Source organism: Rhamphochromis longiceps, linkage group LG16, assembly GCF_057381845.1.
Source record: "Rhamphochromis longiceps isolate RC_006_pf linkage group LG16, R_longiceps_female_GT1.1, whole genome shotgun sequence".
Lineage (NCBI taxonomy): Eukaryota > Metazoa > Chordata > Actinopteri > Cichliformes > Cichlidae > Rhamphochromis > Rhamphochromis longiceps.
This window is the reverse complement of record NC_140572.1, coordinates 17,491,607-17,507,296: the sequence shown is the minus strand read 5'-3', so window position 1 is coordinate 17,507,296 and position 15,690 is coordinate 17,491,607.

Sequence of the window (15,690 nt, the reverse complement as noted above, 5' to 3'; positions counted from 1 at the left end):
CGAAACTAAACTATAACTAAACTGGGAAACTGGTACTATGATGCCACAGAAAACTATGAATACAAACATGGTGGGTGAGAACACAGACGACGCGACACTGAACACAGCAAGGCTGAGGACTAAATACACACATGAGGTGATCAGGGAAAGTGGAGACACATGGGGATACAGCTGACTACAATGAAACATAATGACAACACAGGGGAGAGTAAACTAGATGCAGTGAACAAAGAACAGACTCTTTCAAAATAAAACAGGAAACACGGAGATGCCTCGTTTATTTGTTATTTTTCTTCCAAAACTTCCAGACTTTCATATAATTTTTTAAAACATGTTCACAATTTCTCTGGTTTTTCTGAAGAGGTTTTCTTTGGTCATTGGGTAGTTTTTCACTCATTTTCAGTCAAGTCTCTGAACCTGATCATTTTCAGAGGAAAACCTCGACCATCAAAAAAAAAAAAAAAAACCCTAAATGAGAGAGCACTTGGTTTTGGGGGGACATCTGCTGTGACTGGTTTGGGGTGAGAGGAGAAAGACAGGATAAACCAACACAGACCTATGAATCATTCATAGAAAAGGCACCTAACTCAAGAGATGAACCAGTGTTCTGTCTACTTACAGCAGACAACTCAACATTTTTAAATTGTATTTTTAGGCACTTTGTTACTAGCAGCACATTCACTGAATTCATTTATTCCCATTTCTTTAGTAATAATTGAACAATTCCTTAGATAAAACAAGAGCTTTTAGTCAAAAAGTTGGGTGTGCAGTGTGTCCTTAAAAAACTGGGGAAGCTGGACAAAAGGAGGACAAAGGAAGAAGTGGCAAAACTATCTACAACAGACGAACAGTATCTAAAAGCCCTGTCCTTGGGAAATAGGACAAAAAAATCAGCAAGGACTTGACATGGGACCTTGGAGATACAGCTGGACCTTCATTGGATCTACTATCTGCTGATCACTGAATACTCATCACACATGGTCTCAGTGGAAGGGTGGCTGTCAAGAAGCTATTCTAAAGGGAAACAGTGAGAAAAAGATGAAGAACGCCAAATTACGCAAGAACTGGAATGAAAATCAGCAGCAATAGGTCTTATGGATCAAAATTTGAACTTTTGGGTGAAATTGTCATCAATATGAATGAAGGAGGTCAGAAGAAAGGTACAACAATGAGCGTCTACAGCCATCTATAAAACGTGATGGAGGTAATGCATTTCAGTTAGTGATGCTAGAGATCTTGTCCAAAACTGATGGTATGGATGCAGAACCATCAGACTTCACCCATCTGGAAATCATCTGATTGGCAAAGGCTTCATTTTTCAGGATGACAATGAGAGTGTAGAAAGATAGATAAACATAATGGAACACCATCGGTTATGGATTGGCATCCCCAGAACCAAGACCTCAACATTGTTGAAGCACTGTGGATCATCTTGATAGAGAACAGAACAAAAGGCAGAAACATCCATCTTTGAATCTCCTTCAAGACGTCTCGAGAACTATTCCTGAAGACTACTTAAAGAAATTGTAAGAACACTTCCCTAAGAGAGATTGTGTTGAAGAATAAGGGAAGTCATACCAGATACTGACTTTTGTAAAGTACAGTGTGAAATTTTGAATGTCACTAATAGTAGAAAAGCACTATAAAATTCCAGTCCATTTAGTCTATGTTCCTGCCACAGAAACATAAACATTATTCTCAGTCACACAAACACTGAAAACCATATCAAACATCCATAAAGGTTAAAGCATAAGGATAAATTAAATGAGCACTTCTAAATCAGTGAGCTTTAACATTTAGATTCCCATATGTCCTTGCACTTGCCTTTGAGAAAAACTTTCTGCTGTAAAAAACACAAGTGAAAACCATTAGAGAGTTCTGGCACAAACCCTAACATCACCTAAAAATGAACAACTGTATCCAGCAAAACGAACTGTGAATAAATACACACCAGAAAGGCCCCTACGTAAAGTGAAGTACAGTAGATTGCAATGAACTGCAGACAACCTGACAGCATGTGCAGCATGTGGGAGATATTCTCCATGGCAGCATTCAGATCCAGGTCTGTAACGACCATGCTAATGCTTGATTGTGTTTAATTTGATACAAATGAGGACATTATCCAGCAATTTACCAGGAGCAAGTTCTACACAATATTTCACTTCATTACCAAATGGGATAATATGACTGCAGGTCATCTGTAACATATGTGAAAACTGAACTGTGAATTTCTTTAAACCTTTTTCTTTCCCGCTCTCTCAGGGGACTGTACTCGAGAGATGTGGTGCCGGTGTCATAAAGTATGCTTCCCTGAAAAACTGCTGAAAGATTTCTGACAGAAACAGGCCAACATCTAATTGGGCCTGGAGAAGAGGAGAATTCTAGCTCTTAACTCTTTTTTTTATTCATCCCTGTGTTTCCCATTAAAATAGTTTCCAGCCACTGAAAAAAGGATTTGAAACAGCCAGCCTCAGGTAGTACCTGCTAGAGCATTTGCCAGACCATTGGGATGAACTCTAGACCTGGTTCTGACGTTTAACTCTTTCCAATAACATTTAAAACCTTAAATTAAAAAAAAAAAAATCCATGCACATTCAACCACTATTTTTTAGGCCACCACACACTGAAAGCGCACATTTTTTTAGAAAATATATAGTGATTATCTTCAAAATCAGAGAGCATAATATATGATATATATATATGATATATATATATATATGATATAAACAATAACAATAGACAACACAAAAGTCTTATTATCTGTTCTGTCACTTAGAGGTCTAAACATAACGCTTCAGTAAATCTAAATCTAAGTTAGACTAGCAACAGATGTTTAAACGTTAAACAGAACGCGTCTCATCGTATCTGAATTAGTCTTAGTGCCGTTGATAGTCATGTGGAAAATGTGTTGTGTGTGAAAATAGGACATTTGACAAAGGAAAGAATGTACAGTAAATGGTTCCAGTTGTGGGGTGGCTCATGATTTTGATCCAGCTGTCAGAAGAAAATTATGTTTATGGGGCCATTTTTTCACTAATTTGAATCAGCACATTAGAAATGCAAATAAACAATAACTGTAGGAAAAATGAAAAGTAAAATAAAATTAGAAAGTAAAAGTGATAGATTTCAGTCTAAAATGTTCAGGTAATATCCTGTCCCTCACAAAAGTAAGGAACCACGGACCTTTTATTCTCTTAATGTGTAGACATCTGTTTCATTTCAGCTCACTGCGAGAGTCTCTAGTGTGGTAGCAAGCAGGACATAAGGGTAAAACATACATGTTACCCCTCAGCCCCTTGCAGACACACCTATGGTAGCAATTTCAAAATCCTAGGTGACTTCCTTCTTGAGTTATCGCATTCACAAGATTTTCAGCAAACTTAACGTCTGACCTTTAATAAGTCGAGATCAATGAGATTCAAACTCGTCCCAGATTTTTGGTAGATACACCTAAATTATCAATTTGAAGTTTGAGGGATTCCTCTTTCGCTCTTTCACACACACACACACACACACACACACACACACACACACACACACACACACACACACACACACACACACACACACACACAGCAAAATTGCATATTTGTTAGTGTACCTCTGTGTATCATCTTAGTTTACTTTGTTACAGAAGCAGCAGTTGGAGACCCAGTGTGTCTGTTTACTTCATCCTCGACTTTTTCCCCCACCCCCATTCTTTTTTCTCACCCTTTACTTTTTTTATTTCAATAACGAGGAGGCTACAGAAAGTCTTCGGTGTTCCTCTTGGGAAAGAAAATATGTTTCGAACAACAAAGCAGGACAGGACAGGTTAATAAAAAATACATAAATAAATTTTAAAAAATTGAAGCTCCTAACGTCACCTCTTTTTCCAGTTGTCGCATTTACAAAGTGGGTCCACGCCACCCACCGGCTATTTAGGGCTGAGAGGTAAAAAGGAGTGAAGCAGCTGAAAGAGAACCAGACAAATTTTATGACAGCTTTACCGTCAACTGAAATTTCCCTACTTCTTTTCACAAGTTAAAGAGTCAGAGTACAGAGCTATTTTAGTGAACTCAGCTTTGGAATATTCTTAAACTACATTTGCAGCATGCATTTTGTCCTAGTAAATAAAATATTAAAGTCTCTGTGAAAAGTTTCAGAGAATAAACAATTTTAAACCGAATATGTCCATTGTCTGTCTAAAAGTACATTTAGTAGTTGACAATGACAGTGAGGTCACTGTACTGATTTAATGGAACAGGAGATTCACATCACGGATGTGCAGCTGATGAATCTGCAGCAACTGTCTGATGCTATTACATCAATATGGACCAAAATCTGTGAGGAATGTTTCCAGCACCTTGTTGAATCTGTACCATGAATAATTAAGGCAGTTTTAAAGGCAAAAGGGGCTCCAACCTGGTACTCGCCTGGTATGTCGCTAAATGACTTAATATAAAAGTTTAATTCTTTGAGTTAGTATGGTTAGTAGTTTCTGAACACACAGAAGAAGAATAGAAGAGCAAATACATCTAGGTCTAATTGTAAGCAGGCGATTAATGTGCAGACTGGAAAAAGTGTCTCTGCTTCCAAGTGCCACAATCACCCCAGCTGGCCCTTCTCTCTCTCGCAGGTCTCTTACATTTTTCATAACATTCTTTAATCCACCTGGCCGACTACGCACACAGCATATCCAGACACATGCAAACATATGTACGCACACACACACAGACGCAATTACTTACAGTAAGTTTGCACTGTATTCCCAGTAGATGGATCCATGACCTCGCAGTGTCAACAGACCATAGAGAAAGATCCTTCAGCAATCAGTGAATGAATGACAATGAGGACACGAAGAGGTCGCACACATAAATATATTGTGTTACATTATACATGATACATCACACAAGTGAGTTGTTTATCTCCAGCTGACAGGTTGGTGTGCAAGCTGCAATGTCTTGATTTCACACACACACACACACACACACATTGGTTGAAGACTTGGAAAATGTATTTGGGCACAGGATCATCTGGTTTCAATATGTCTGTCACAAACAACTCTTAATATTGGCCAGACAGCAAAAAGATTTTTTAGCACTGCTAAGATCAGCAGTTGGCCAAAGAGCTCATCACTTCCTAAACCGAGCAGAGAAAATAGAAATATATGCCTTTATTCATTCCGCATAACAGCACATGTATCATATCAAATAAAAATGTGTATTAGCTTCAGGTACTTATTATACATTCAAGCTTTTTTTAACTCTTAGTAAGATATGAAGACGCTTCAACTCTCATTTCTGATGGCGCATCATTCCAGTTACTGCTGATTTGGAATAAACAAGAATGATTTGATTTCTATGATGCTAGTAAAATCCATCAATATTTTTTCAGTTTTTCTCTTATTTCAGTAGGCCATGCATCTATAGTATTGACCACCCATGTATATTGTGGATCAATATTAGATTTTTCATTTTAATATGTCAGCGAACAATGGTATTTGTCGCCGATTTACTTGTTTTCTATCCTTTCACTCGAATTTTGAATGTTCAGTCGCTTACCCCTGGCCCTTCTCATCTTGTGCTTTCCCTACTGGCTGCCTCGCTGGCTATGTTGTTGTTGTTCATATCCTTAAAATCAGCTGCTTCCCCAGAGAGCATCTCATCCCACCATCAGATGCACTCCAACTCAGCTGCCTTGGACAGCAGCTGGAGGCAGCAGTCGTTCATCTTCTTCTCTGGAGATGTGCTGAGAGCTGGAAAGCCGCCCTAACATCATCCGCTGCAGTCCAAGACAGTGAAGCTGTTAAAATAAAAGCAAAAAAGAAACTTTAATTTAATTATTTGATAATTTATTCAAGAAAGCATGTACAGCACAAATAAAAATATATACATACACCACTCCCTGACTTCCTACCAAAATCTAAATCTGTGTGAAATAATAAAAGACACAATATTTTTTTAAAAACATAATCCACCACATAAACCACGTGCTGGCTTCTGTTTAATTATGTGTTATGTTCTGGCACTTCTCCTGGTTATCTACCAAGCCAGCAGGAAGTCAGTGCACTCAACCAAAACCCAATCAGACACATAATCCCCAGTAAAACCACAATGTGTCAACTTCAGTGGAGAGACTTTATTTTATTTTTTTTTTAAATGCAAAACCCTCAGCCTGGACGTTAACATGTACTGTTAAAGCAGATGAATGGTATCTAATTGTTATGACAGTTGAACATCTGTTAAAACACACCTGAAAGTAATTCTGCCTCGCTTAAGGTTAAATTGTCTAAGGTTAAGATCAGATATATTCTGCAGACACTTTATGTGCCACCAAGCCACCATGCCTTTATCACATCCTTTTATCATGTCCTTTTTCACAAGGGGGTGTAGACAATAAAAGACAAAAGAGACTTGGGCAATTACAGGAGGCAGAAAAAAGGGCAAAAGTTAGAGGGAAAAGCAGATCTGTGAGGAAAAAGCTACATGAACCATGATACTCTTTCAAACGGTTATTGTAATCACTGCTAATGTAAAACATCCCCTCCTGTTGAGCCCAGAATGTGTTTTTATGTGTTAGATTTGTAGGTAAGCTATGGTTTCCTCCACAAAGCACAATGTATCTAAAACATTATCACTCTTGACCCCAGATATGATAAGACGTACCTTAACAGAAGGGCCAAGCAAAAAAAACTAAGGGTCTGAAACAGAGCAGTGGTACAGAATCTGCTTTCCTTCACCTCCCCTCTGAAGCGCTCCGTAAGTGAGATCGCATGTCTTCCTTAATGCCTCTGCTCTTATTTATTAAGACAGAGCCTGCACTCAGCTACCTTAGCTTAGCATAACAACTGGAAACAGAGGAAAAACAGCCAGCTTGGTTTTATCTAGAGGTAACGTCTGACTAGGAGACACTCAAGAGCTCACTTTATATCTATATGCAGGGCTAATTATGTGAAGTAACTTCCTGTCAAACCATTTCTTCCCAAGAATTCACTTTCCAAATACTCCTGGCAAAAGGATTCATTTTGTAATACACAGGTTTTTGTTCTGAGGTTTGTGGTATTAGAAACACTGATGTTATCACCAATTTGTTGATTAGTGAACTTAATATGTCAGGACTGTTCCAACCATCAGCCATCAGTCATTTCCTAATTTTTTCATTAAAAGAACAAGTCTTGACCACAGTTCTTGCTAGGAAGCAAACAGAGGTGTCCAGGTAACTGAAAAACACATCAGCACAACTTTTTCTTTTTTTGAACTATTTTTCACTTTTGCAACCATGCCTCATGGTACAGATCGAGGGAATATGGCAATTACAAATAGTGGAAAGTGCCTAGTAAAGAACCATGATTGGCTGGTCTATGCATGTCTAGAACAAAAGAAGCACGAAACACTAAAAACTGACTGTAATGTGACATGCATGCTTATTTTGTGTTCAGAGTAAGAACACACAGTAGTAAAGGAGTGTGAGTGCAGTTTTCTAATAATGAATATAGTTCAGTTTTTCAGACTAAGAATAAATTCATAATTTTAAGTGTTAGGTGCCTATACAAAAACAAAGAGATCTGCTTTCTATAACTATTGTTCATTGTAACACTGGCCAATAAAAGATTAATTCCTTATGCACTTTTGGTGGACGTGAATAAGAACTCAATGTGAAAAAAAAAAAGAAAATACTGATAATAAACTATAGGGAGAAACTTTATCCTTTCAGAAATAATGGTTTTAAAAAGAGAAGAAGTGAATGGAATTAATGAACCCATTTGACCCTGAAATAAATTTGGCTCTCGATGGTTTTGCGTGAGTAGTCAACGTTAAAAATCTGTTACAGCAAACAGAGGCTCAGCTTTGGCTTTGATCATTGTTTGACTTTAATTTTAAACACAGTTTTCTCACAGATAAACTATACTCAGGACAGACATTCATCCACTGATCCACTTTCTGCCACTTATCCTAGGCTGGGTCATGAGGGCAGCAGTCTAAGCAGAATACCCCAGTTCTCTCTCTCCCTGGCCACCTCCTCTATCTCATCCAGGGGGACATCAAGCAGTTCCCAAGGCTGCCAAAAGATATCATCTCTGCAGAATATCCTGAGTCTTCTACAGGCCCTCTCCCTTTATGGACATGTTTGAAACACCTCAACCAAGAAATACCCAGAAGACATCTAAATAAGATGCCCCAACCACCCAAATTGGGTCCTTTCAATGTGGAGAAATACCAGCTCTCCACAGTGACTGAGTCTCTCACCTTATAGCTGCTTGTATTGGCATTCTCTTTCTTTCAGTCACTACTTAAAACTTGTGAGTCCATGGAAGCCAGAGTTTTGTAATTTCACTCAGAAAGCTGACTAAAAAAGGAGGAATGTTTGAAACTTTGATCTCACTTTGAGTGACCGTCTTCCCTCATTAACAGTACAGAGCAGACCGTTCCAACCAAAAACAACAAAGATCCAGATGTCATAAAGCCATTGCTTTAAAAAACTATAACCTCACATTCAGACATTATTAAGGAACTTTGTTACTTTGTTATTAGGGATTTTTCCCCTATTTTTAGGATTTAACAGTGTTGCTACTGAAATCTAAATAGGGTAATACAGTGAGCTCAAAGGCCATTCAAGCAGCTTCTTCCTAATGCAAACAAGCAATACATGTCTCCCTCTATAAGCTGATGCGCCAGAGGTTTCCCTGCGGCATCCTTTTCCCTATGAACCATTTGTTCCAACTCACCCCGAGGAGGACTCTGCTGACAGAAAGTCTGGAACAAGATAGCTGAGATCATGTTTTTCACACTCTTGTATTTCCAGTTCAGTTATAAATAATGCAGTCTCCATTACACACATGTAACTGAAAAGGATCATAATTGGAAAAAGTGTTGGAAAAAAGTATTCACTTTGCATTTTTTATGTCACTGGGGACAAATCCCTCACTACATCAAAGGTTTGTTGTTGTTTTTTTAAACCTGTGACTATTCCAGCCTATGACTGAACCTTTAGTGTTTGAACAACATACCAACAATCACCAAAACAAAGGAACAAATGGTGCCAACAAATCAAACTGATACTGAAAAATACTCAGCTGGTTAGTGTTGCTGCCAAAAATCCTGCTCCGAGCCTAACCCTGATTAAAGAAGGATGAGAATCAAAGCTGTTTGTGACAGAAAGACTTGTGACCTAAGATAAGCCTGTGCTTCTGTAGAGAAGGTATAGCGGATAATCTTAAAAAAAATCAGTTACTACATGAAAATTAATAACACCAATCAGTGTTAGCGAGGAAAAATGACTTCCTGCAAGCTCCACACCACCTGTGTGGGCAGCTGCACTGGAGCATCGGACTTGTGAAAGGTCAAGCACAGGTGAGGAAAGCGCAAAACTACAAGTCAAGTATTTTCTGTGTGGACACACCTCACTCAGAGTGTAGCTTGAGTTCATCTGACAATGCTATACATTTGTGATAAAATCTTTGACTCTAACAATGCACAACCGCACAAATTTGCTTTGTCTGGATGCTTTTAGAATGGAATCGCATTCCTCTGAAGAAGAAAAAAAAAAGAGTAGAAAACAGTATCCTAACTGTTTTCCTTTCCGACTTCTTTAGACACCTCTGTTTCACAGCTAAAGGCATTACACTCATCACACAGACACTGAACTACTTCCCAAGAGCTCATCCCTGAACATCTGTGTCGTATAAATCACTCGCAGAGAAGTTACCTCACAAAACACCAGGTCTCAGGGTGACAGAGTGAGAGCGAGAGAAGCCCTAGGCTGTGACTGCCAAGCAAGAAAAGGAATCTAACACGCAAAATGCAATACATCATTTTAATCGCAAAAATACTGGAATTATGCTCAGAGAGGGATTTGTGGATAGATTCAGGCTGAAAAATGAGGGATGCAACAACAAAATGAAATCAACACGCTGTTGTGCTAAAATGTATCTCCAGACTCTAGTGCAGAGACATCCAAGGCTAAACTCTATAATGAATTATATCAAGCAAATATTCTACCTGACTGATACCTGGATGAAGCCCATCTACTGCCTAAGATTTGGTGTCAGCATTATGATCCAAAAAAGTTTTTATGGAAAACCAAATGCAGAATGACACACATTTATGTGATTTCATGGGCCACAGAGCAGAGGGGCAATACAGAAAAGAGTGAAGAGTCTGATGATGGCTTACAATATTATTATTATGATATTATTACTCTTATTATTGTTTGTTAAACAAAAACTTGACCAGTCCCGTTAGCAAGCAAACCAGGAAAACTGGCACATTTTTAGCATTTATGCAAAGCACATTTTAAAAGCATTGTATCATGCTCAGAACAACATCATCTACTTCTTTAACAAATGTACTTCATTAAAAAGATTACCATTCAAATATGACACCATCATGTTGTTTGTCAATGGACTAAAATGATATTTTTATAGTAGAGCAGGACCTATGCATCGCAGGGGACACATAAAAATAATATGTATAAAATCAGTCCCATATTTATCTCCTACTTATTTGTATAAATAAATAGGAGAAATATAAATATTAAACGACTGCAACAGCTATTTTTCCAAGATGACTGATCACTTTGCCAACAGCACAAACAGACCAAACAATTCTGCAGCATGTTAATTTCAGATACTGTCCATGTCTATTAGTGAGCAATCTTCTCTCTTTTCCTGCCTTTCTTGGCACATTAACTCCAACTCATGGTACCACCAGTAGGACACTGCCTCATGTCAACAACATATAGCTAAGATACAAACAAAATAAAGAAGCGCTCATGGAAACTTGACTCCAGAGCGCCACTGGATATATTTTTTCTCTTTTTCTTTTTTTAAATACTGCAGAAATAAAAGGCCAATCGTTTCCCAAAGTTCAGCCACACGTAAAGTTTGTATGCTTTCACAGTGATTACAGAGACGTGAAACAGTGAGCTAAACAATGCCAATTCACACAACCATCTGTTGAAACTGAGCCGCTTGGTCTAGTTTTAAAACTGAGAAGGCTGTGGCCTGTGGCAATGTCCATCAACTCAGTGAGACAGCTAAAGGTGACATAGATGCATATGAACCCATTACATGCAATACACTGCTGGTGAAGCACGTGGACTGAAACAGAGAAGTACTAAAGCCATGTGCCTTTTCTGACTCTTTCCTTGATCTGATTTGCTCCCGCCTTCCATCCCTCAAACTCGCTCCCACAAGAGATACACTGGAAACAATTATGGGTCTTGATCAGGCATACAGAGAAAAAAAAGTAATGACAAGGAGGGACCTGGTGAAAGGAGCAGGAGAGAATGAATAATAAGAAAGACAATGCTATTAAAAGTGATAAAGTTCTAATACAACTTGATCATAAATGTCTAGGGCTGACCCGAACACCATTTCTTTGGCTCCAGAGATTTTCGCACAGCAGGATCGCAGACTGACAGGAATATAAGTGTCCACCACCAGCCTGCATGTAGGAAACAACTTCAGCTAGGAGGAAACTCTTTTTCACATCTACAGGAGACAAAATGCAACATGTTTCATAACAAGGTTGTTCATGTTTTCCAAAGTTTCTAGTGGGGCTCATTTGGAGTCTTTGCTGGGCTAATTCTGGCCCCGGGGCCTTATGTTTGACACCCCTGACCTGACTGTAGTACTTCACTGACAAGCTGCTAATACCTAAACAAATTGATGCAAAACACCTGTTTATACTTCAAGGAATGCTGTGAATTATGGTTCGACACGATGGATGCTCATGCGCTGTCCCTGTTTGATGTGTGTGAAATTACTGATTCAAAGATAATAGAAATTGAAAAGAGGTCCTGCAAGTAGTTAAAACTGCTCTGGAGTCCAGCTGCTCTGAAGGCCAGCCACTTTGAAGTATAACATACAGCACAGTACATTAGCAGGCTTCCTCCTGCGGTACTAAAAGAGGCCAACACAAAGGAAATTGTTGGATTTTAGAAGGAGGCTTAATTTGAACACCACTCTAGAAAAGGTAGAGGTGGTGAAGAGCTGCAACAGAGTGGACTAGAAGTGTAACACTGAGGCTGTGTACAAAAAAGGACAGAGCAGGCTCTACTTGACAAAGTTCAGGTCTTTTAATGTGTGCAGCAAAATGTAAAATGTTGCATATTTTCTCGGTGTTGCCAGTGCAACTTTGCAGTTGTGGTAGCATCACAAGAGCCAGTGACACCAGGAGGCTAAACAAGCTGATTAGAAAGCCTGGCTCAGTGTTGTGTAGCCCCTACAACACTTGAGAGAAGGATGTTTCAAAAACCGCTGAACATACTGGACAACACCTGTCACAGCACACCAGTCAAATAGAAAAACTTTCAGCAGCAGGCTCCTTAACCTCCTAGGACCTGGCTTCCACATATGTGAACATCACATTTTGGGTTATTTAGACTAAAATACTAAATTTTGCTCTACATGGGCCTGATATCCACTTACGAGGACATAATACTGCTACTGTTCTATCAAAAATTTAAACGAATATCCTCATATGTGGCTCTTATTTTTCTTAAAAACAAAAATAAGGTTAAAAAAATCTGGTAATTCTTTGTTTTTACATTCATCGGGCCCCAATATGCCCAAATATCAAAGAGAAATTACAAATGCATGTCGTGGAAGAGTTCCTGTCTTAGGAGGTTAAACTACAAATAAGTACAGAAAATAGGAAATCTAACTTAACTATGTAATGATTTTAAGACACACTAGTTCATTGGGCAAGAAAGATGTAACTCACTGTTTGATGTTAAAGTCCGTTTTCTTCTGTCGTTGATGGCCCTGCTGCCCTGGTTGTTTGTTATTTAGGTGACAGCATCCCAACACTGCTAGCTAAAATACAAAACAAAAAACCGAAGCTAATAGCTGCCCGTTTCTGTTTTTGTTAGTTTTCCTTTGGTAATAATGTATGGCCACAGACTGACTTATTTCACATTTAACGTTTTAACGTTAACAGTTACTTTGTTGAAATAAATGGATTACACGGCGGTATTTTCCTGTTTCATATTGTCACGGGTCAGGACTCTTTGGGTTTTGTTTGACAGCTATGTTCTGTTGTTGCAGGCGGCAGCGTTACGGTTACCACGGTTACAGGGTGACTGTGTGTTTCCTGGGTGAGAGAGCGCCTTTTTGTTGTTGTTGTTGTTGTTGTTGTGCTAAGCTAATAGGCAGAATGCTACAGGCATATCCCTAAAGAATGTAGCCTCATGGGCAGTATAGTCCGTGCTGCAGGGAGAATGGACTGCCATACACGTTATGTGTCTGTGAGCGTGAGGAGGGAGAAAAGGGAGAGTGGAAAAGTACGAGTTGTCATCGAGCTGAAACGGGAGCTGGAAGCATGTAAGTATAATAATAACCACTGCAGCCAAGAAGAGTGCCTGACGAGCCCAGTTGTAAGTAAGCTATTAAGACTCGACTGTACACTGTGTTCGTGTTTTCCTCCGAAAACAATAAGTTCCGTTGGAGCAGCCTTTCAACGCCTCTCTCTGTCTCTCACTAGCAAAGTTGACCCAGACAACAAGCTATTTTTTGGCTAAGAGCCCAACACGGAACGACGTATTGACCAGAGGTCCCTTTACTATGGTTCGGAGCTGCGGACCTTCAGTAATAGTAATAACTCACATTCATGTAGTTGTAAAAAGCATGATAATATATTAAGTAATTCAAAGTATTCAGAATACGTTACTCTCATTGAGTAACGTAACAGAATACGATACAAAATACATTTTGGGGCATGTATTCTGTAATCTGTAGTGGAATACATTTTAAAAGTAACCTTCCCAACACTGACCACAGAACACCACCGAGCCACTGTTCCAGGCATGCGGATGACACTTGTGTGAAAAACAAGTCATTGGACATGCCACAAATCACTGAACACATTAACTCAGTGGACAAACATATCAAGTTCACCAGAGAGGATATAAAAAAAAGACAGACTTGCATGACTAGAGTGTGAAATTACCATTTACCATTACCATAAACCAATGCGTACAGTATTTGAAATTTGACTCTTATAATCCATTGGAGCACAAACTGGGTGTCATCTGGACACAACAACACAGAGACACAGTGGCAAGGGAAGCAGAATATCCTGTCCAAAAGGCCCTGAGTAAATGTGGTTATCCCAGGTGGCCATTTGTCAAAACTGAGAAAATGCCTAAAGAATTCTCCAGGCAATCCAGGAGAGAAAAAGGGCAACTCCAGCCTAAGATATAAACTGGGGAAACCAAACAACTTCTGGCTAAGCAGATATCACAACACAGAAAAGCTGCCTCATCAGAGCCAGTCTTTCAATGATGAGGATGTGCATTTCCTCTTGGACAGGGAGAAAGGCTGCTTTGAGCAGAGTCAGGGAAGCTATCTATGTGAAAAGGGAACAATCATCTCTGAAGCAGGGAGAGGGCCTAAGAGTACATCTTTCCTGACTTTACGGTGCTGTGATTGCTGCCATTCCACAAATCTCTGTGAATAGTACTCATAGTCAGTTAGGCAATTTGCATATTGACAATAACGAAGCTGAGCTCGTTGTTCGTTGTTAGGCAGGGGTGCTAGTTTGAGTCATTGTGAAACTGTAGTGTTCATATGGCTGGGAAAACCTTCAGTAAACCGAGACTGAAAAAGTCAGTTCTTTGACTGATGAAGCTTTTCTCCCACTAAAATCACTGCGTCCAGATGAACAAAATCAACTTTCTGGCATGTGCCCAAACAATATAATACATGTACAATAGAAACATACATGCAAATTATTTCAAAACTGATGTCATGTTTAAGTGAGCTCAGAGAAACTATGAAACAGATAAAATACACAAAAAGGCCATCTAGGCTAAAGACTGAATCTTATATTTTCCTGTTTTCACATTTTATAGGCATTGACACCCACTGATCTTCACCCAAAGCCACCAAATGGTCCGAAAATGATAATTTATTACTCCTTATTTTACTGTGATTACTCATACAGCAGGGTTACAAGGTTTACGAAAATCCAAACCTTTTTCTGAAGAAATTGGTTTGTCATAAATTAGAGACACCCGCATAATTGGCAGTAGGTTGAACAGACGTCAGCCACAGCAGTTCAGGAGTTTCCCCTCACTGCTGGAACTTCATATGTGTTTGTCAATCTTCTAATGAAATTACTTGGTGTTTTCCCTTTTTCGCTCATGTTGCCCAGCTATGAATCAATGTCAACCTGATAAACAGTCCAAACTGGAAATGATCAAGATTCATTCAGTGCTCCTTCCCATTTTTATTAATATTTAACACTCTGAGACCAAAAGTAGGCACACCCTCCTGCTTGATTACCATGGTGATTCAGCTTTTCTAATATTAAAATTAAGTGATGTTATTGCTGACAGCTGGAACACCCACTGACCTCACCAAACCACACCAAATACAATCCAAACCTCTGGAACAATAGCTCATACCAAAAACATAACAAAAAGAGGGCAGCTGCATCCAATTTTCTATGTATGCAGCACATTGACACACTGTTCAGATCTGTATTGTTTCACCAGACTAATGGTATGTTTACACAGTGTCCCAGGCTTGTGCATAGGCGTTAAATTACGCAGCCAGATCCTGGATCTGTATATATGTGTATGTCACAGACTGATTACTCATACATACTAATTTAGAAACTGTCATGTAGTAGACAAACCTGCAGTGCTGAGGTTTGTCTGCTCTTCAGATTATGTGGGATAGCCTCATACTCTACAGGAGAAAGT